The sequence below is a fragment of the Haliaeetus albicilla genome, chromosome 13, assembly GCF_947461875.1.
Source record: "Haliaeetus albicilla chromosome 13, bHalAlb1.1, whole genome shotgun sequence".
In the NCBI taxonomy this organism is placed as follows: domain Eukaryota; kingdom Metazoa; phylum Chordata; class Aves; order Accipitriformes; family Accipitridae; genus Haliaeetus; species Haliaeetus albicilla.
In genome coordinates, this window is record NC_091495.1 from 17,904,265 (window position 1) to 17,925,382 (window position 21,118).

The 21,118-nt window shown below is 42.3% G+C and overlaps 1 protein-coding gene across 2 annotated transcripts in view; it reads right to left on the reverse strand.

The window, feature by feature from the left end:
- TMEM247 (transmembrane protein 247) overlaps positions 1-20,666 on the reverse strand; it is a 34,247-nt gene extending 13,581 nt beyond the window's left edge. For both annotated transcript variants that reach the window (XM_069801352.1, XM_069801351.1), the window contains exons 1-2: positions 20,480-20,666; positions 20,179-20,295 (exon numbers count right to left, since the gene is read on the reverse strand). The gene's annotated coding sequence lies outside the window, so the exon portion shown is untranslated. The remainder of the gene's footprint in view (positions 1-20,178; positions 20,296-20,479) is intronic.
- Positions 20,667-21,118: the final 452 nt, after the last annotated feature.

The following is a 21,118-nucleotide window of genomic DNA, read 5'->3' on the forward strand; positions in this document are numbered from 1 at the left end:
ATGGTATTTCCCAGAAATCAGCTAACTGGGAATGAGAATAAATCTTTTGCACCCATAACAGCTCTTGATTTTAGTGCCATTTTGGTGATAAACGCCAGTACAGATCATAGACATATGATATGTTACCATTATGCTTGAGTTTTTAGAAAGTAGAGATGAGGTTAAAGGTTTCAAATCAATACATACCAGAACAATGAAATATAATAGCTACTAGTATATGATCAGCAGGTTCTATGCTGGCAGTTGTAACAGGAGATAAAAAAGAAAATAGAAGGGAAGAGATTTTGAGGCACAGTCACAGCTGTTTCACACTCAGTATCTGAAGGAAGTTGAAATAGAAAAGAAATGATGCTCAGAAGGAAATACTTATCAAAGAGAAAGGAACCTGTGTTAGCTCTTAAGAATAGATGATGGGTTCTCTATTAACTCAGATAAGCTTGTTGCTATGAACAGTGTCAGAGGCCTTTCAGTCTTTATCTGTATAGTCTGATATTTTCCAAAAAGGGGAAGAAGCAATGTGACTAGGTCACTGGATTTACCTGTAGGTAACCCATTAGGATAATGTATGGAAAAAATATGTCTTAAATGAACATTTGCCAAAGCTGATTAGAGAGCTTTTGCTGCCAAACAATCTGGAAGACCTGGAATATCTTTGAAGCATGAAAATCACAGATTACATACAGCTGGCAAGGATGTGGTAGGATTCAGAAACAAACAAAAAAAGATAACTGAATATAAAAGGTGTTTGAGGAGGAAATGGAGAAGGTATGTCAAGAGTTAGCCCACAAATCAATAGCAAAGATGGGAAAAGGAAGGTTGGGCAGGACACAGAAGGAAGTATCACACCCAGATCAGTTGTTAAACGCTTCTGCATTTTAATAATGTCTCCTTCCTTCAGAAAATACTCTTCAGAAATCCTCTTAACCTGTTTTAATTTAGATTGGGGAATATGCCAATAGTGCAAACACATTCACAGCCAAAGCCAAAACACTCCTTCTTAGGAAGCTCAAGTAGATGAGGTAGGTTATGAAAGTATGATGAGTTCTGCCCTGAAGAAGGAAGGTTAAAAGTTCAGAAGAAAAAGAAAATAAACCTGAAAAATTTTATTCAGACTGCTGAGAATAATTCACTTTATGGATGACTTTAGTGGTTTTACTTACCTCCTAAGGAAACTCAGCTCACCAAAGTGATCACCTGATGTGGACGGTTTAAGGCTTTATACCATCAGGTCCTCAGGTCCTCATTACCCCTTGCCTGACAGAACATCCAAACTCTAACTCCTGTTGACATGGGCCTATTACATATTTTGTCTATTTTGCACAAAATGGAGCCATATGCGCTGCCTCCCTCTTTGACAGTCCTAGTATCTACTAATCCAGCAATTAGACTGCTCCCCTGGAGAGATGTGGAGATCTAAATTGATATCTCCACTCCAAATCAGATAAAGGATTTAAACAAATCCAAATTCTACATTTCAATTTTCTGAAAAATGTCACACCTTGAAACTCTCTCTCCAGCAAATGTGAATCCTAAGGGGACAGCAAAAAGCTACCTCTGCAGAAATACAAGACAAAGTCTATTCTTTCCCTTAGCATTTCCAGGTGGCTATCCTGAAGTGTCAGAATACTGATCAGCAGCTTTTAAGTTCCATTAAGTTACTGTTGAATGCTACAGTTCCTAAGTCCCTCTCTGGGTTTTGTCTTTCATATATCCGTCTCAAAAATTTAGGTGTCAGGTTTCCAAAAGTATTGGGGCACCTAATGATATCTCCATGATCATGTGAAGATTTAGTCAGTATAATTTTTCAAGAGCAAATAACCAGCTTAGGTGTTTGGCTCTCATTAGCTAAAGAAATAAAGGTGCCAAAGTCATTAATTGGGTATTTGCATCAGCACAGCTAAAGATGACAAAAAACATGGATCCTGTACAGCTAATGTGTAAGATTAAGAAGAAATACTATTACCTCAGCGTTTAACAGATGAAGATCTGACACAAAGCTCTCAGAATTCAGTCGATTTTTGTGGGTTGTTAGGGTTGACTGTAGGTTGTCTAAGCTGAAGAGAAAGTCTGTGGAGGTCTGGACAATGAAACCAATACAACTGAGTCCATTCTGTTTTATAGCCACATGATCATCTAATGAGATCCACAACTGAGCTGACACTTAGTTCTGTTTTTAAAAAGTTGAAAAAAAAAAACCCAAACAATACCACTGCTGTATTTAGCAGCCCTATGTAATTTACTGTCAGTCAAAAATATAACACATGGTGGAGAGGCAAATAAGATTTATTTTTAAATCTTTTGAGAATGATTCAGTTACAGTAGGCCATTCCCCCCACAAAAGGCTACATTCTTTCTCCATAGTGAATTCTGTAGAAAGGCTCTCTTTTATCATTGCTCATGACATTTTCATACAAATCATTCTTAGCACCATGGTTAAAAATGGGAGATGTCTGCAGTCCCTTGTTTTTCTTTGTGATTGTTACACAAAGTCACTTGAAACTACCTCTTTCTAATTGAAATTTTCCTTGCCTGGACTCAATCCACTAGTGAAACTTTTGGACATTCTAAAAAGTATTGCCAAAGTTTTTTGAATACTGAGGTATTTTTCCACCTTCTCTTTGAAGAGAAGGAATCATCAGGTCAAAGTCTGATCCAGTGACCACTGAAATAAAGAGAAAGGTTTCCACCAAAAGCAGTGTATTTTGGCAGAGATTCACTTAATTGTCCTAATTCTGTCCATATTACACAAGCTCTGTCCTACTAGTTCAGCTGATGTCTACGAGGATGTCATCAGTTCTAGTAAGATTTTAATTTCTCATTCCAGCATAGCTCTAATGTAGGTGATAGATCAATGACACATTCCCTGGAAACACTGTTTTCCATCTGAGTCCTGAAAACAGATGCTTTGTCCAGCCTAGGCCAGCAGTCATCTACGCTGAACATCTAGCACCTGCTGTGCGCAGTGTGCAAACCAATGTCATCCAAACTGAGTGGGTAGCAGCAACCCCAACCTGATTGTTTCTGTCTGCTGTTCTGGATACCTCCCACACACAGGATTTTCTAGTACCTGCTTCTTATAATAAACTGGCAGTACAAATGATCTCATCCTTTTAATTTCATTTGATTCCATTAAGTCTGGCCTACAGCCTTCACCTATGGATAAAAGGCTTGGCCTATTTTGCCCTGCAATGGTTCCTCCACCTTTTCTTTCATTCTCAAATATGACAGATCCTGTAATTCATACTTCCTTAGGTTTCTTCCTCAACAGTGATTACTTCAGTTCATGCATGGCAGGGTCTGCATTTAGAGATTTCAGTGATGCAATGTCACAGGAAATACACTTTCAGAAATATTAAGGGAATGTTCAAAAAATGTCTTCTACTGTGAGATCCTCCAAACGACTCCACTGTCATTGGGACCTAACCAGCTTTACAGACTCAAGACCTTTCAGTACCATGCTTTTTGCTAGCACACATTCATTACATAGAAACCTAAGGTTTGGTATTTTTATCTTTGCATACCCCAGCTATATGGAATAGATATGTTCTGTAACCTGTGAGTCTTGCTGATACCAGTAATGTTAATGTTTTAGAATCGGCCATGCTTTTTTACATGCTATCTCACTTTATTTGTGCCTTACTATGGTACTTCTGCATCCATTTGTCGCTGTTTGATAAGAATATGATGGTATCACTGCTGCTGAGATTCTATCCCTTGAACTGTTCTCTAGTAATACACACTCTATATCTTGCATTTTTCTGCACACTTGTGAGGTGTATTTGTGAAACAGTGAAAACCATTTTGCACTCCATACATATATTCCGTATTTTCTCATATGCATGACATTCATGTTGCTGTGCATGAGGCAATTCACATCTACTGTAAGCCTTCTGTCTCTATGCCCTTACATGATTTTTATCTTATAATGATGGGTATGGCTGGCACCATCCAATTGTTTCCTTATCCCTTTCTTCATAGGGAGTCTGATTGCTGGTTATATTCACATTTCTATTATATGTACATTGTGATGGTGCTACTGAGTACTTTCATCTGCTCTTCTGAAATGGTTTTGACACTGGTTTTTTTCCTCTTTTAACAGTTTTTTCTGTATTTCTTTTGGACATCCATGAAGTTATCCAACAACAACTACATTTGTCAAAGTCCAGGCTTTTGTAGTTTTCCCTATGGAAAACAACAGGCTTTGAGTAGTTTGAGCACCCTCATCAGTTCTATCTGCTTCTGTGCACTTACCAGTGTAGACTCATGCTCTTCCAGGATTTCTTTTTGCCCAACATCTATTACAAAAGAAAATTGCCTGCCTGTCAGCTATTTTCCTGCCTCAGTTCCTGTGAAGATCAGTTCTCATAATTACTTCCTCTTTGTTCAGTTCTCAAAGTCTGTTTCACTTCATATTCTGCAAAAGGGAGCACAGCTCATCTTCTTTTGACGTTTTCTGTTCTCTTGATTAAAACTGTTCATAAGAAATGGAGACTCTAGGATGGGGCAGAATAACGAGATATTTCAAATGTCTGTTTCTGCTTACCTGTTCAGTTCACATAGACAAGAGAAATGGCATGAAGGAATCAATACCTTAGAAACACTTTGCGAAACTCACTTAAAAACATTCACCATCTATCTAACCGTGACAACACTTCAGTGTTTGCTGCAGGTCTGTTATTTTAATCTGACTAAGACTCAAACTTCTTCTCATTTTCCCTTCTCTCTCCTTCTCCTCTCATCAGGGATGACAGCATCATCTTCCTACTCACTAAGCATAAGCTGGGCACCATCTTTCTGCATCCCCCCTCCCAGATTGCCTTATATCTTGGCACTGTTTAAATCTTATCACTCTTTCCTCCACAGCTTTGCAAAGACCATCATGTTTTGCCTGAGAGACTGCCAAAGTGTTTATCGATGGGCTGATAATCTTGTTGCTTGACTACTGTCACCTCTACTTTTCCAGCTCTGTTGCCTCCAGTCCTTTTGCCACTCATGTCTATGCCAAACAATACTGCTATTTTCTACTTCGTTTTTTGCTTATGTCTCCAGCTCCACCTTGCTTTCTTTTTACCATCTTACTACTTTCAACATAAGCTTCTTTCTTAACACTTTGAAGACTGCTACAAGGTAACACCACTGTGATAATTAGATCTCCTTTGATACAAAAATGACAATGCCAGTCCGTGTTATTCTGCTAACAAACACCTCTGTGAATAACTTTCCTGATCTCTCATGACTAATATGCGACATGATATGAAAATCCCTACCTGAACCCACGAAAACTTTACCAGCACATTCTCCGATTTCCTTCTTAAGTCTTTTCTTCTCCAGGTCTTCCAGTTAATCATGAGTATTTTGGAGGGTGAACTAAGACCACTGTGTAGCATGCAGAATCACATGGATGAAACTGCATCTCCTCCACCACAGAAGCCAGGTAACAGGAGGCAGGCAGGAGAGAAAATAGGAAAGATGGCTTAGTAGTCATGGCTTTAAATAAGGTCTCAGGTAAACTGCATCCTGACCTGGCTCTACTCCAGACTGCATATATCTGGGAAACTCAATGTCATCCCATTTTCCAGGCTGGAGAGACAAAGGACTCTGCAACCCTGCAGGGATAACCCTGGTGCAGTGGGCAGGTGGCGAGGGCAGCACAATGGCCAGTGAGGTCAGCACAGCTACTCCCTGCACCTGGCTCTCAGCTTGGATGAGGGGTGCTGAGCTAACCGCAGACAGGCTTCACAGAGTCCTCTGCAGGGAGAATGAGAGGCTTGAGAGACAGAGGCTACTATTTATGAGCACAGCATTAGTTTCTCTGATTTTGTATCTAACTTCTCAATGGTAAGAGTAATACTGTCTAGTTTCATGTTTACTCACTCTTTTTTATGTAGACTGAGCTATGACAGAATTTAACACCTGTGACAGGGAGAGTTTACCTTTTCTGTTTGATCTTTTTTTGATGAAAGCTTTTGTCCAGGTTTCCTGTACTTACTTGCTAAATAAACAGATCTTCAGACAACATCCATCAGCTTACCTCAGATGACATCACTTTGAAAGCATACAGAATTATGCAAGTTTACACATGACGATGAAAGTACCCAACAATCCTGTCTTTAAAACTTTGTATGCAGCTCTAACTAGATACCTCCAGTGATAGTCAATATGAAATTGTTCTCTTCTGAAAACACTGAGAAAGACTTTAAAGGTTTAGTCATGAGGATACAAGGCCTGGAATTCAGAAGAAAGTCCAAAGCAGAAAAGTCCATGTGATATAACAGGACTCAGAAGTGAGATAAGCTCAAAAAACTAGGTGGGAAAGAAAACAGGGTAGTTTTGTCTGGCTTTTTTTCTGCTTATAAGCACAAGTGACGTTTGATTTGAGACAAGGAAGGTAAGCATGCCATAGTTATCCTGCCAGATGTTTGTACCATCACCTAGACCTCAGTCCCACATTGCTGGTTTGGCATTTGGCACAGATGACAGGGGAAGACATTTCAAGCAAGGGAAGGGACAAGAGCCTCTTAAATTGATAATTAAGTTTGTGAAAATGATAGTCAATAAATTGGTTAACATTGACAAGCTCTACTCCACACAGCTTAGAGATGCTAAAATATTCAGAAAAACGCAAAAAACACAATGTAAGAATGTAAAACACATGGCAACTCCAGTTATAAATTGCTGGTGCATTAATAAGCTAAAATTTTCTTATATTGAGAGGGTAGACCTATTAATGGCTCTGGTTTCTGTATGGCTGGTTCCCGCTGTACAAGGATTGTAAAGGGAAGGCCTTGGGTTAAATCTGCATCCTGCATAACACCATTCACTGGATTTGTACCGATGACAATTTTGACTTTTATCTCATTCTCAGTTTCATTCACTGTGACCCCTCTGCCTTTTCCATCCTGATGTCAGGAATGTCTTCAGTTTAGTTACCCTTATCTTATCCTTATCAGTAACAGAATGGATAAAAGACAAAGCAGCAGAGAAACCAGCCGAAGCTCCTCTGTCACTCCTCAGCATTAATTCCTCCTGACAAGCAGTGACTCCCTTTTCCCTCTAGCCAACCAGAGCTGGAGGAAGCTTCCTCTTACCTGTCACAATCTTCAGCTCTGAGATTTGACTAAAGGAAGCAAGTCCCTTTTCCCTTCCTCGCCCAAAACTGTCAAATTGATGCCTGCTGGCTCATCAATGTCCTCCAACAGGCAGCTTCACTACAAAAAAATCTTCTGTATTTTCTTTTCCAGCTAACTTGCTGTGCGATAACCTTGTAGAAACTGCCATACCCTCTGCAAAAGGAGCAGAGACCCACAGCTCATTCTCTCCTACACTCCCTCTGGAGGGTTTACACACAGCCACTCATCTTTCCAGAATTCCTTGCTGTAACTGCCTGCCTGGAGTGTATAGCCCCACATTTCTTCAGTTGGAGGGCAATACAAGAAAGGCACAGCTGAAGTCAGAACCTATATTACAGAGGTCACATTTTTTTCTAAGGCAAGGGAATACTCATTCAGTCAGCTCAAAAATACCCTGTGACTGAATAAAATCTGAAGAAGCTGAAGAGGAGATTAGAGGACCAAATCCCAGGCAAGGGAAAACAAGCAGTTGTGATGATTAATAGACACAAGGACAGCTCATAGGAAAAGAATAATGAGACATGGAGTATGATGTAAAAGAAACAGGCCAGATGGCAATACAGCTGTGGGGAAACTCAGCTAGCTCTGAAATGAGTCTTCAGTTATTCAGACTGCTGACTGCAGATCAAGCCACTGACTGCAAAAAAAGCTCTGGTTGTCTCAAGAAAGTGGCAGTTTGTTAACAATTACCCAGCTGACAGCAAACTGGAGCAGGTGATGCTAAGAGATCTACTAAGGCATGTCTGATGAAGAGCTGTACAAGAATGTCCATGGCCTCTCTTTCTTCCAATAGCACAGATTTAGAGGTACTTTAGAAAGTAGAATTATAATTTAAACCTTAAGTAACAGAAGAGCTAATAACTTTACTCTGTACAGGATTATCCAGTTGACATCAGTTCCAGGAAGTCTTCTGAGGTCATCCTCCATGGATGACTTAGTATGAAAATAGGAAATTGAATCCATAAAGTAGTGTTGCAAAATAGTTTGAATATGTAGTGGTATGGAAATTCTGTGATATCATGTATTTCATGAAAACTTGTAGTCTACCAGTGACAAAGACCACAAAGGAAAAAATTAACACTAGACTAATTCAATTCTCATGTGAATCGGAATAATTCTTCAGGGACACCAGAGCTCTCATGTTAGATTCCTACTCTCATGCTAGATTTTAAAGTGGCTACTAGCTACCTAATATATAGCATGATGCTGTTCTTACAATAGTTAAATGGAGCAGCATTTCAGTCTTGCAGCAGTGTCCTGAACAGAAGTCCCAGAAGTCTCTTTTGGGTGACTGGGCTATGAACTAAGAATCAGTCTCCAAAGGAGTAAAAAATGAGTAGCAGAAATTATTTCAAGTGACTTCACATACAAGTTCCTAGAAACTGTGTATTATTTGACTCGTCATCTGGGATTTAAAGAAAAATTCTGCAGCTGATATAAAAATGACCAGAATTCTGCTGTTCCTGCCTATGCTACTAGAGCAGAAAAATAGCTTCAAGCATAAGAAAGGCAGAACTCAGTGCCAGAATATTCAGATATTCAGAGAAATTTTAGTGTACACCATCAAACACTAGCTGAATGGTTTGCCTAACTAAGCAATGCCATCAGTCTGCAATTCATTGGCACTCTCCCATACAGTGGTTTTCAGTGGATCATGACAAGTGTCAGTGCTTGTCCTTGAAATATTAATGGCTGGATCAGGCTGCAATTCAGGTGTGAGGTCGGCTGTCCACCACTGTATGAGAAGTGCTGGGGAAGGCAGAAAGAATACAGTGGATCTTCCCACCTGATTAAATCCTCCTCTGTATATCAGCTATTTTTGCTGGTTTTCCTACAGCCTGTTGAAACATTACAGGACATCTATGTTCCCCAAGACCAGATTGCTTTGTTTTTGTACTGCTTCATCATCACGCTCCTTATTTATATAGGAAAGGAACAGCTGTTTTTTTTCATTGAGAAGCATCAGCTCTTTGTTATTGTACTGACTCTATTATATCTAACTAAAAATTTCTGGAATTATTTGCTTGCTCTTAGTTCTTCCTCTCCCATATCAGCCTTCACTGAAATTCCTGACCGTAATCCACAATGTTCAGATGTAAGGATGAAAGACACCTTACGAGAAGGATTAGCCATCTGATATGAGTCATTGCTGGTTTTTTCTGGTACTTCACTTTTGGGGAACTCATCCTGTCTTCCTGGTGCCCTATTAGCCCTGTAAACTATTTCACTGATAATAAATTATTTCCTTCATTAAAAAAAACCATTTAACTAATTGAGTATGGCACAAGAATGGATGAAGCAAATATGTACTACAACACTTTGTCAGCTTCTTGGGAACTAACAAACTGTCTTCCCCAATGCTATGTGCAATGCCATCCTAAATATCCCAAGCAAGAGGATCTGACTTTACCATGAGACATTATTCTAGAATATAGCAGCTATTGCCAGGAACACCTGACATTGTACATTTCTCTCTCCATACTTCTGTTCTTTCTTTTCCAGGTATTAGTCTTAAAGTACACCACCACAAAGGAAAGTGAAGACCATTACTTTTAACAAATAATGGCACAATCTTGTGCTGTGACTCTAGATTAAAGAGACTTCTGTCAGACTCCTGGATTCTAGATGATTGCTAAGCAGAAAAACAAACAAACAAAAAAAGAAAGCAAGCACTAAGAAAAACAAGCAGAGAAAGAGAAATTAACAGAAGATCAAGGGAGCAAAGAATAGATCAAGGAAGAAAATACTAGGAAAGATCTGTTTAAAGGAAGGCTGAAGTTCCCAGGTAAAGCCCTAATGCACTGCTGGGATCAACAGAACATGGCAAGAGGTTATCCTGGGAGCCAAACCCATTCACTGAGAGACTTCATTATTTTTATACTGATTAGAGCCAACTGAAGGGTATAAAAGGGATTACATGGCACAGCTGCATACAATAGCTGACAACAAAACTAAGTCAGTTCTAGTCTTGTCTTTCTAATTCAGCCTGCACTAGACAAAAGCCCCACTGTCAGCCTAGAAACCAGAAAGAGAATATTCATACCTTTCTCCAGTCATAAATCATACTGCTTATTTTTAAAAGTTCTCTATGACCCTCAGGTTGGCACCACTGTAAATGTATTTAGACTACGCAAGCTTAGACTTTGGCTCAAAATTAGCAAGCAAAAAGAAGAAACGTCTATCAAAACCTCATTCCCCACTCCCAAACTCAATTTGGTATATAGAACCAGACATAAATCCTGAAAATGTTCTTGACTGGTTCTTCTTTATTAAATTGTATCACCCATGCAAGTCTGGGTTATCAGCTAGACACACACACTAATAAAGAGAAAGAACTCTTACAGCAGCTAGAATGCGAATTAGGAACGTTATGCTTGATTTAGAGTTTGATGCAGAAGAAACGATTTTACATCTGCATTACTGGCTGGATGCTTTTGCTTTGCAGCTAGGGTGGCATTCTTCAGTTCAGGAAGAAGAAAGTTACTGCCATGCTGCAGTTCCAGTCCACTAATTTGCTACTGCAAAGTGAAACCTAGATACCTGCTGTTCAAGCATTTCATCCCTTTGCACCTTCAACTGTCTCTGTCACTCCCCTTGTGAGAGTCTTTGTAGCTTCTAAGAGCTCTACAATCTCTCTCTTTCCACCCCCTCCATGACTTTCTGGTCCATCCAGCTGTTCACTGTCTCCTAAAATCTCTCTCTTCTGGGGATAAATGAGGATAAAGATAATCTGCAGATCTCTTAAAATCCTAGAAGAAAGAGGAATGGTAGGCATGGTTTCCTTGACAGACTCTGGTCCCCCCCACAGGTTCGTTTTGTTTTTTTGAAAAAAAAAAACCAAAAAAACAACCCAACAAACCAAACCCAAACAGATTATTTGCTTTATTGAGAGAATAAGCCTGATTTTAATAGAAGGCCATAAAGACGGTTCATAATTGTGTTGAAGATCTGGGTCCTGAAAGGATTTCTTACCAGGTGTAAGAAGTAACTCTAGCTGATCTAGAGGACTGTGGATGGCAGTGAAAGAGCTCAGCCATTAGTTAAAGGTGAAGAAATATGCTGCCAGTTGTTGGTATGGCCTGTGGCCTTATCTCCATTTTAGTCCTTTTTATGAACACATTGTCACAGACTTCTCATGGAACAATGCCACTGCTGAGGGTTTGTCTTACCATCTCACCGAAAAAATTATAATCTCACACAGAAACTGTGATCAGACTTATCCTGTGAAAGTTTCATGCATGCATATGCTTCTCAGTGTAGACAATAACCACATTATTATCTACAATTATAAACAGCTACCTTTTTTTTGCAGTCCAGTCCTATGACTTCTCACTAAGGTGCAGCTGAAACACAGCTTATGGTGGAATAAAGGATAGGCATCTTGCACTGAGCAGCATGCAGCAGCAAGGATTCTTGGCTATTTTCAAGACTACAAACCTTTGGGAACACAGTAGAGTGAAGACACTGACAAAAGCCTAAATATTTTGCCATAATAGAAAGCCAAAATTGTTTCTGGACAAACACCTGCCTGTTACCAAACAAATACCTTGGCTATTAGAAGAACTTCTTGTATGGTGCAATGTACAGAGACTACTTCCTTTCTCTTTGCAAGGGTAAAAGATTGAGAGGACCTGACCATATGTAAACTAACAGATTTCTGTAAGCACCTTGGCAACTCAGAGGCAAGAAGAACATTAATTGTTTGAAAGCTGAAGTCAGAACATGTGAAAAACATGGAGAAAAACCAATTTAGTCTCTCCAAACAGGTCTTCCTGGAGTCCCTTATCATTATGGCCTAAGGCACTGGTGAACTGTGACAGTTTTATAATTGTTTTCAAACACAGAACATTGTACAGCCATTTAGACTGAGCTCTGAGATGACTGCGCAATATCAATCTATGAAAGGCTAAACTTAGATGCTGCAATAAACAGCAGTTGCAGGACCAGGGTTAGGCACAGGTCATTCTGTGGATTCCTATATTCTTCAAATCTTGAGGGCAGAAAGGATCCAGTCTGGTCTCTGGCATGATTCAGATCAGTCAGATCTGCTTAAAATTAGACCCTGCTTCACTGAGCCAGTGGTCTTTGTGGAACTGCCTCCTGTCCTACTTCCTTACTCTAAGGGACATCACCTTTGTGGGTGGAAAAGGGTTGATTACCTCCCCTCAATAGAGCACTTCTTTTTTTAGTTAATTATCCAACTTTGAGAGCTGCAGAGCGATGGCAGCTGAAGCAGACCCAAGAGTCAGGTCCTACACATGTTATTAAGGATTCCTTTCAGGACAGGAAACCAGCTTGCTACTCCTCCATTGTTAATTCACTTTCCTGGGCGATGAAATGAGCTAAATGGCAGGTGCTGGCATGTGTAGTGGAAGTGTGTGTAGTAACAGGAAAAGTGGATGAAAGCTGCTACAATAAAGGAGAGAAGAAATTAAAAGAAGGAGCAGTGCCATGTGGACAGGAAAGAATTAAGCAGCAGATTTAGGGTGACAGGCATGATGCTGCGATAAGAAAAGAGGAAATGACATGCTGTTCAGCATACATAAGTTATGCATAACCGTAAAATGAGGATTGAAACAGCCTTCATTAGAATGCCTATGAGGTGAAGCAATCCCTATGGGACAGAAGGATAACAAAGCAGGAAAACTAACTGGCAATCATTAAATACTTTTCATCAGTTCAAGTCAAATTATTTCCTATTTTCCAGATGCCACTTTTTTGAGAGCTTACTTGGTGCAGGGAGAGACAGGTATCTGCATATAAACCCTATGTAACAGCTAGTTACTAAATCCATCTGATACAAAGTCCATTTTGGAACCTATATTTTATATTAGGACACATTAGAAACGGGCTTTACTCTGCTCAGAATGCCACCCTGCGCTGAGTGGCGTATAGGACCTTCTGGGTGAAAATCAGCTGTTCTGATGTGAAGATTCTGTGTGTTTCCTAAGGATATTGATAACAGTAAGCAAAGTCTTTTCAGCCACGACTCCGGTTTCCCGTTGACACGTGAAGCCGCTTTTTTCCTCATTCCGGGGCTGGAGGGGTCGTCGGCCGGAGCAGCCAAGTCCCAGTCTGGGGCATCTCACACGCGCAGGCACTACGCCGAAGGCAGATGGGGAAGGTGGACGGTGCAGGCAGCCGGAACCAAAGAGGGGGTAGTCAGCGGCACACAGAGCCCGATTTAATCGCGCTGGCTGCCTGCGCCCGCAGCCCCGGCCGGCCGCCCCCGAGGCGCCGCCGGGGGCGGGGGGGGCGCGGGCGCTGCAACGAGGGCCGGCCCGGCCGACGTGACCGGCGCGGCGCCGCGGGCGGCCCCGCTACGTGCAGCCGCGGCCGCCGCTTCCTGAGGCCGCCGCACCGCCCCCCGGCCTACGTGAGCGCCGGCAGCCGCCCGGGCTGCCCCGCCGTGGGGATGCTGTCAGCCGCCCTGCAGGGGCCCTCCCCGGCCGGCGCCTACGCCTCGCTTCCTGGGGCTGCCGGGAGGGAGCGAGGGGCGGAGGGAGGCAGCGACAGCGGCCGCGGGTGGGGGCGGTGGCGTGGGGCCGGTCCGAGGTACTCGTTAGCGGCCCTGGCACAAGCAGTCGGACCCCGCAGACGAAATCCTTGCATGGTGCAAAGCTGGGATGTGCTATCCGTACACAAGGAGATGGGCATCGCGCAGGAAGAAACGATGGCCTGCGGAGACCACCATAATAGGAATGGAATGAGTCCAAGTCCATACGTTTAGGGATGAATAATCACAGTTTATGCTGCTATAAACTGGGGCATCGTCAATTTGGAAGCGACTGTGAAGGAAGGATGCAGGCTGTGAGCTGCCACTGATGCAGCTGTGAAAAAAGGAAATGTGTTCCTGGGTATTTCCAGTATGAAATGACACAGTAGAATTGCATTCAGGAGACCACAGCTGAGATGCTACATGAAGTTCTAGTTCAGTCATGCGATTCTGGTCACTCACATTTAAATGCAGGTGAACTGGGACTAACACACCTGCTGAGAAGACTTAAAAGGGAGATAAAGAGAATGGACAACCTGTAAACCTTTGCAAAACAAAGACTGAGAGCAGGTTCTTTGCATAAATATCTTGGGTGACTTTAGCCTGAGAAGGGACAAGAATTATGTAAGCTAAAGGGGAAGTGTTTGCACAAAAGCAATCAGGGTGTCAATGGGTCACAAATATGTTTTGGTTGGAAATCGGGAGATTTTTTTCTTCCTGTAGAGAGTGATAGCCTGCAACAGCCTTTCTATGGAAGTAGGAGGGGGAAGAATACTGAATACTTAGCTAGCTAGAGCTCTATCAGTTCATGACAGAAATTATATATATATATTTGCAGTAGCAGGGAAACTGGACTTGAGCAGTTCCAATCCAATCTTCTTTTCTGAAATGGGCCAGGAGTGTCTAGATACCTGTATTGGGTTTGTGTGGCAAGGTTTTGGTAGTGAGGACTACGGGGGTGGCTTCTGCAAGAAGCTGCTAGAAGCTTCCCCTGTGTCCAACAGAGCCAATGCCAGACAGCTCCAAGACGGACCCACTGCTGGCCAAGGCTGAGCCCATCAGCGATGGTGGTAGCGCCTCTGGGATAACAGATTTAAGAAGAAGAAAAAGTTGCTGTGCAACAGAAACTGCAGCCAGAGAGGAGTGAGAATATGTGAGAGAAACAACCCTGCAGACCCCCAGGTCAGTGAAGAAGGAGGGGGAGGAGATGCTTCAGGTGCCGGAGCAGAGATTCCCCTGCAGCCCATGGGGAAGACCATGGTGAGGCAGGCTGTCCCCCTGCAGCCCACGGAGGTCCACAGTGGAGCAGATATCCACCTGCAGCCCATGGAGGACCCCATGCCAGAGCAGGTGGGTGGCCAAAGGAGGCTGTGACCCTGTGGGAAGCCCGTGCTGGAGCAGGCTCCTGGCAGGACCTGTGATCCTGTGAAGAGAGAGGTCCATGCTGGAGCAGGATTTCTGGCAGGACTTGTGATCCCATGGGGGACCCACTTTGGAGCAGTCTCTTCCTGAAGGACTGCAGCCCGTGGAAGTGACCCCACGCTGGAGCAGTTCATGAACTGTCTCCCATGGGAGGGACCCCATGCTGGAGCAGGGGAAGAGTGTGAGGAGTCCTGCCCCTGAGGGGAAAGGAGCGGCAGAGCCAACATGTGATGAACTGACCCCAACCCCCATTCCCCGTCCCCCTGCGCCGCTGGAGGGGAGAAGGTACAGCAAATCAGGAGTAAAGTCAAGCCCAGGAAGAAGGGAGGCGTGGGGGTAGGGGGAAGGTGTTTTAAGATTTGGGTTTATTTCTTATTATCCTACTCTGATTTTATTGGTAATAAATTAATTTTCCCCAAGTTGAGTCTCTTTTGCCCATGATGGTAATTGGTAAGTGATCTCTCCTTGTCCTCATCTTGACTCATGAGCCTTTCGTTATATTTTCTCTCCCCTGTCCAGCTGAGGAGTTGGGGAGTGATAGAGCAGCTTTGGTGGGCTCCTGGCGTCCAGCCAGGGTCAATCCACTGCAATACCACAGCAATAAATCATGCAAATAAGTAAACACATAAATAGTAATGACATTTCTATTGTACTTATCCAGGGATCTCCAATGGCTATGCAAACACGAATGCCAGGTACATATCTATCACTCAGTAAAAAGCTAGGCAGGTTTTATTAGCTTTATGTGGAGCTGGGAAGACTGAAGTATAGAGAGGCTCAGTATCTGGCATGAGTCTATTCCAAAGGTTTTATTTTCAGTGACCACAAAGCTCCGTTGGGCTGAACGAGAAGCACACAAGCTCTGGAGTGCAAATACCCATGTAGAAAGCTTTCCTAGAGCAACAAGTAAGACATCTATACCTGCCTGCTTTAAGAACTGTCTGCTGCTTAAGACTGGATGAGGGCCCAGTCAGACTTTCTTGGGAGTGGCCTATGTTGTACTGTAATACAGTATTCTTTATATCCTGGGGATAATAGAAAATAACCAGAAGCAGCTATGTCAATTAGAGCAGCCTTGAAGTGGCTCTATATTTCACTTGAGGACATCACAATAATGGAAGAGTTCTCCCCCTGAGTGAAAAGAACAGTATGACTGAAAAATAGGCCATGTGAGTAAGTGTCAGAACTGAAAGAAAACCACAGTAACCCTAACTTCTAACCACAGTGAATGCAAGTCTTCATTTACATTCAACCAGCAACAAAAATGAAAAAGCTGATTACTTTGCATCAGCCCTTGTTCACTGGCCTGTACTTCCCAGATATTTGTCCATGCTCTCAGCACAAGCCTGTAAATATAGGCAGTCTAGTGAAAAAGCAGACACTTGCCTTTGCTAAACTTGGCCCAGAAAAAAAACTGGCAAAACTCAGTGACACACTTTTAAGAATTTATCAAAGGAAAAGTGTTGGTGTTCCTGTGTAGGCACATACCTCATAACAAAGGTCAGCTGTCAAAATGCTCATCTGCAGTAAGGAAAAAGATGAAGTCTGTCCCTGCTCTCACGCAATCCTTTCTGTTTCACACCCCAACTGTGTGGTCTCAGGCAGCGCTAAGACTTACAAATCTTCTCACCTAGAAACCATCACTCCCCCATTATATCTGAGTTCTGGGTTGAAAACATTTGTATACAGCAGATAATACATCTGTCTATAAGGGGTTCTCTGTTGTCTTCACTTTTCCCCCACAGGTTATTTTTCTGTTCCTTAAATACTCAGCTTCTTCCCTTAAGCATTAGAAGAGCCAAGCAGAGCCCTAGCACCTTAACTTTCTCGCACTTCGATACTTGCAGCACTCAGTGGTAAGCTGAACTAAACCTTCTTCTATGATGCTGGGTAAACCTTGGGAGTTGCCATGGTTTAAGCTCAGCCAGCACCACACAGTCACTCGCTCAATCCCCCCCCTCCCACTTTATATACTGAGCATGACGTTGTATGGTATGGAGTATCCCTTTGGCTAGTTCAGGTCAGCTGTCCTGGTTATGCTCCCTCCCAGCTTCTTGTACACCTGCTTGCTGGCAGAGTGTGGGAAACTGAAAAATCCTTAACTTAGGATAAACGCTACTTAGCAACAACTAAAACATTGGTGTGTTGTCAACATTATTCTCACACTAAATCCAAAACACACTGTACCAGCTACTAAGAAGAAAATTAACTCTATCCCAGTCAAAACGAGGATGGAGTTTATCCCAGTTCTTTCATTGATTTGCTATAGGGTTTGTACAAGTGAGTTCCTTTGTGTCAGTTTTTTCCACTGGAAAAATAATAGTTCAGTTTAGTGTCATGATGTGTGAGTGCCTCCTGAGTCATGAAAGGCTGCCAATCTACTGGAGAGAAAAGAATTCCCATGGAATGGCATCTGTTTACATGCAGTTTTATTACAGGTGAGTTATTGGACAGCTTCACCTCACAATTTTTGATACTATCTATTAATGTTTCTACAAATAAATCTCCATACTTCAATCCTTTACCTGGGAAATGAAATGGAAGAAATTAAAAAAAACAAAACAACTGTAAGCAACCTGTTTTCTACAGCAGACATCAACATGGCTTTTCTTTGTTATTTTTCCTTTCTGTGAGGCATTCATCATGTTGACAGAGCACACATGGCAGAAAAAAGTTCTGGGCTGGACTCTCTCCCATTGATGTTGAGTCATTTACACCATTTCTAGCAACCACCAAGTGAAATGGTTGTGTAAACCTCCTCCCTGGACCTTTATAAATGACGCCAAATGCAAAGCACTGGACCATCGTATATTGTGTACTTTCTCACATATTCTAGCCTTCACATTTTCAACATACAGTATAATTTCCCCATATTTCTAGGCAGTAGTCATGTTTGTATTTAGGCCTGCATCAAACAATTCCATAAGCTCATGTGAGGCCAAAGTTTGTCTTAAATAACTAAGAATGACAGGTATGAAAATCTATTTATTTGCAATTTATGAATGCTGGATAAGGTTATAAAATTGCTGTATCATGGAAAGGTTAAGGTTATAGTGAATCAGGAATTTGCTACCACAGCTGGTGTCATATAACTCCCTGAAAAGGGAAAAAAATCTGAGCAAGTCACTGACATTAATAGTCTTCCATTTAAATAGGACTGTCTTAGAAGAAATGTATGGCTGCCTTTGCACCCAGTGGTCTGTAAGAGCTGGGGGTGTGTTATGGAAAAATCCCAGCAAAAAAAAAGGAACAAAGAGCAGGAAGTGGCTTTTGAAAACACAGATGTTAAGAGTTCAGGAGACTCAAAGGACCACACTTCGACCGAGGGAAGTCTTTTGACCATTGTATTGGGTGAAGGAAAAGGTAACTTGTTCCTGGAGAAGGAGATGGATTTTGGAGCATACACAATCTATGGCAGACTCCTTCTTGAGAGGGAAAGGGGCAGGAGAGAAAAACATGAAGCTAAGCAGATTCTCCATGTCACAAAGGAAGTAGGTGTGTGAAAGAGATGGGACACAGGAATATGGCTCTTACAGAGAGATGCAAGAACTCTGAATGTCTGCAGTGAAATCTTTCCACAGAAACTAAAAGGCATGTGTATCCCTCATCAGCAGACTTGGTTTTTTACCCAAGAAATCTGAAAAGTTGTGGATCTTTGGTTTGTTGTTTTAATTTCAAGAGCTTGCTTTCTTCTGCATTCCAATTTCCCGTACCTTCAGTCTCACTGTATTAGGATGACTGTTCTAAATTACCCAGTCTTGGCCAACAGCCCCACTTGCAAACTACTCTCCAAGCAGTGTAACATTAGGGATAAACTACAGTCATCACCACGTGTCTGTGAATAACCACCTACTCTGGCTGCATTTCCCTATGGAAAGCAGAATAAGTGCTGGGCTGTGATAGGAACCCAGACAGCAAGTTGAAATTCTAATAGGGAGGGGAGCACCTTCACATTAATGTCTTTCAGCTGGTGATTTCCTGGTGTGATGAGTGTGCACTGAAGCAAAACAGAGCACAGTTTAGGAGGCTGTTTCTTCAGTGTTGCCATGGGGCTGGAATGACCATAGCTACACCCTTCAGCAGAGGAAACGTCAGTTTTATCTTCACCTTGTGTGGAAAACTGAGCCCCAGTGCAGCCAGTACCAGTGACTGGGGAATGCAACTTTGCTTGCAGAGAGCAAGCAGAGGGGGCAGATGGTCCTGCTCTGGCTCTCCTGTGCAACCCTCAGCCCCAGTGAAGATTTGCCAAGCATCACCTCAGGTTTTCAGTGCCGACACACGGGGGACTGGCAGGCAGTTCAGTGCCCTGTTCTCTGACTAGTGGCAACAGGAAGGAAGGAGAGGCACTACCTTAAGAAGTGGTTAGCTACTCTATTTTTATGGACTGGCAGGACTGTACCCTCTGTAAGTGGTCAGAGGGTTAAAAGCAGCTCAAAGCTTTAGGGGAAAGATGGTTTCAGAGACTTACACCAATGTCCTGGGTGGGGGGTGGGGAACCCAAAATAACAAAACCAACAAAAAAGTGGTGCAGCTGCGCTTGCTTTTTCGTTATCTCCAGACTGGGCATTAGATTTTAAGAGAAACCGTGGAAACTGGGCCACCAAATAAAATTGCTCATAAATGTAAATTAAAGCACATTTAATCACAGGTGAAAATTGTGCTTTTTAACTCTTCAGAGTACAGTTTAAGTTGTATAGATGTCTAAAGCATTTCTTGTGTAAGAGCAATAAGGCCCCTAGGTGTCTGAATAAATAAGGCATATTTGCCAATAATGACAGACACAAAAATTGAAGCCACAGGTTCTAAATGATCACATAATCTTTTCAGACATGTGAGGGCCATGTTAAACCATTATTTAAAATAGGCAACAGCTAATTTTTAAGGACTCTGTCTCTTGGTGACATTAGTCAGTCCTGAGCCATTGACTCACTCAGACTCTCTATCTAAACAGGAAGAAGCTTAGGTGCTTTCTCTTTTCAGCTATGAAATGTAAACATTTTTATGAAGGCAGAAATTGTGGTTAACATGCTACGTGCTTGAAAATACATTAAAAGTCTCATGATTTAGCTGACAGCAGCTGACAGGAAGCACAGGAAAACAGGAGCTCTTTGAAAGACATTAAATACCTACCTCTATACCAAAGGTATGTTTCTCTATACTGGTTATTCAGCCATGAGGTCTTAGAAGACAAAGCCAAGTAATGCCTCTTCACAAATGCGCAGAAAGCCTGTAGTGTAGTAACCTCATCTGAAAGATGGGAAAACAGCCTAGTTTAGAGAAGGGACAATATGTGCCTTCTGTCTATTAGGTGAGTGTCCTAATCCATAGGGTTGAGATAAAGACAGTTTAATAGGACAGAAAAGGAAGGGAGAATAATAATAACAACGATAAAAGAATATCAAAACAAGTGATGCACAATGCAATTGCTTACCACACACTGACCAATACCCAGCCAGTCCCCGAGCAGCAGGCTGCCACCCCCCAGCCAACTCCCCCCAGTTTTATTGTTCAGCATGACATCATACAATATGAAATATCCCTTTGGCCAGTTTGGGTCAGCTGTCCTGCCTGTGTCTCCTCCCAGCTTCTTGTGCACCCCAGGTCTCCATTGGCAGGGCAGTATAAGAAGCTGACAAGCCCTTGGCTTAGTGTAAGCACTGCTCAGCAACAGCTAAAACATCAGTGTGTTATCAACATTATTCTCATCCTAAATCCAAACCACAGCACTGTACCAGCTACTAGGAAGAAAATTAACTCTATCCCAGCCAAACCCAGGACAAATAGAAATGCTAAGAGTGGTATGAATGGGAATTGTCTGGGTGTGGATGTACTGGAAGTGACACAAGGTTGAAAAAGGACTATAGGAATGGTTGTGTTGACAGCACCTAGATTAGCAAGTCATCAGGGCCCTGGCATACATATATGTGCAACTTCTCAGAACACCCATGTTGAGAGACAAAGGGCAGTAAATCCTGATTACTCATGGAGTAAGTGGGACACGATGGACAGACTGATCAGTGTCAGCTCCAAAAGAATACAAAAAGGCATATGCAAAACCAGCACATGGTCA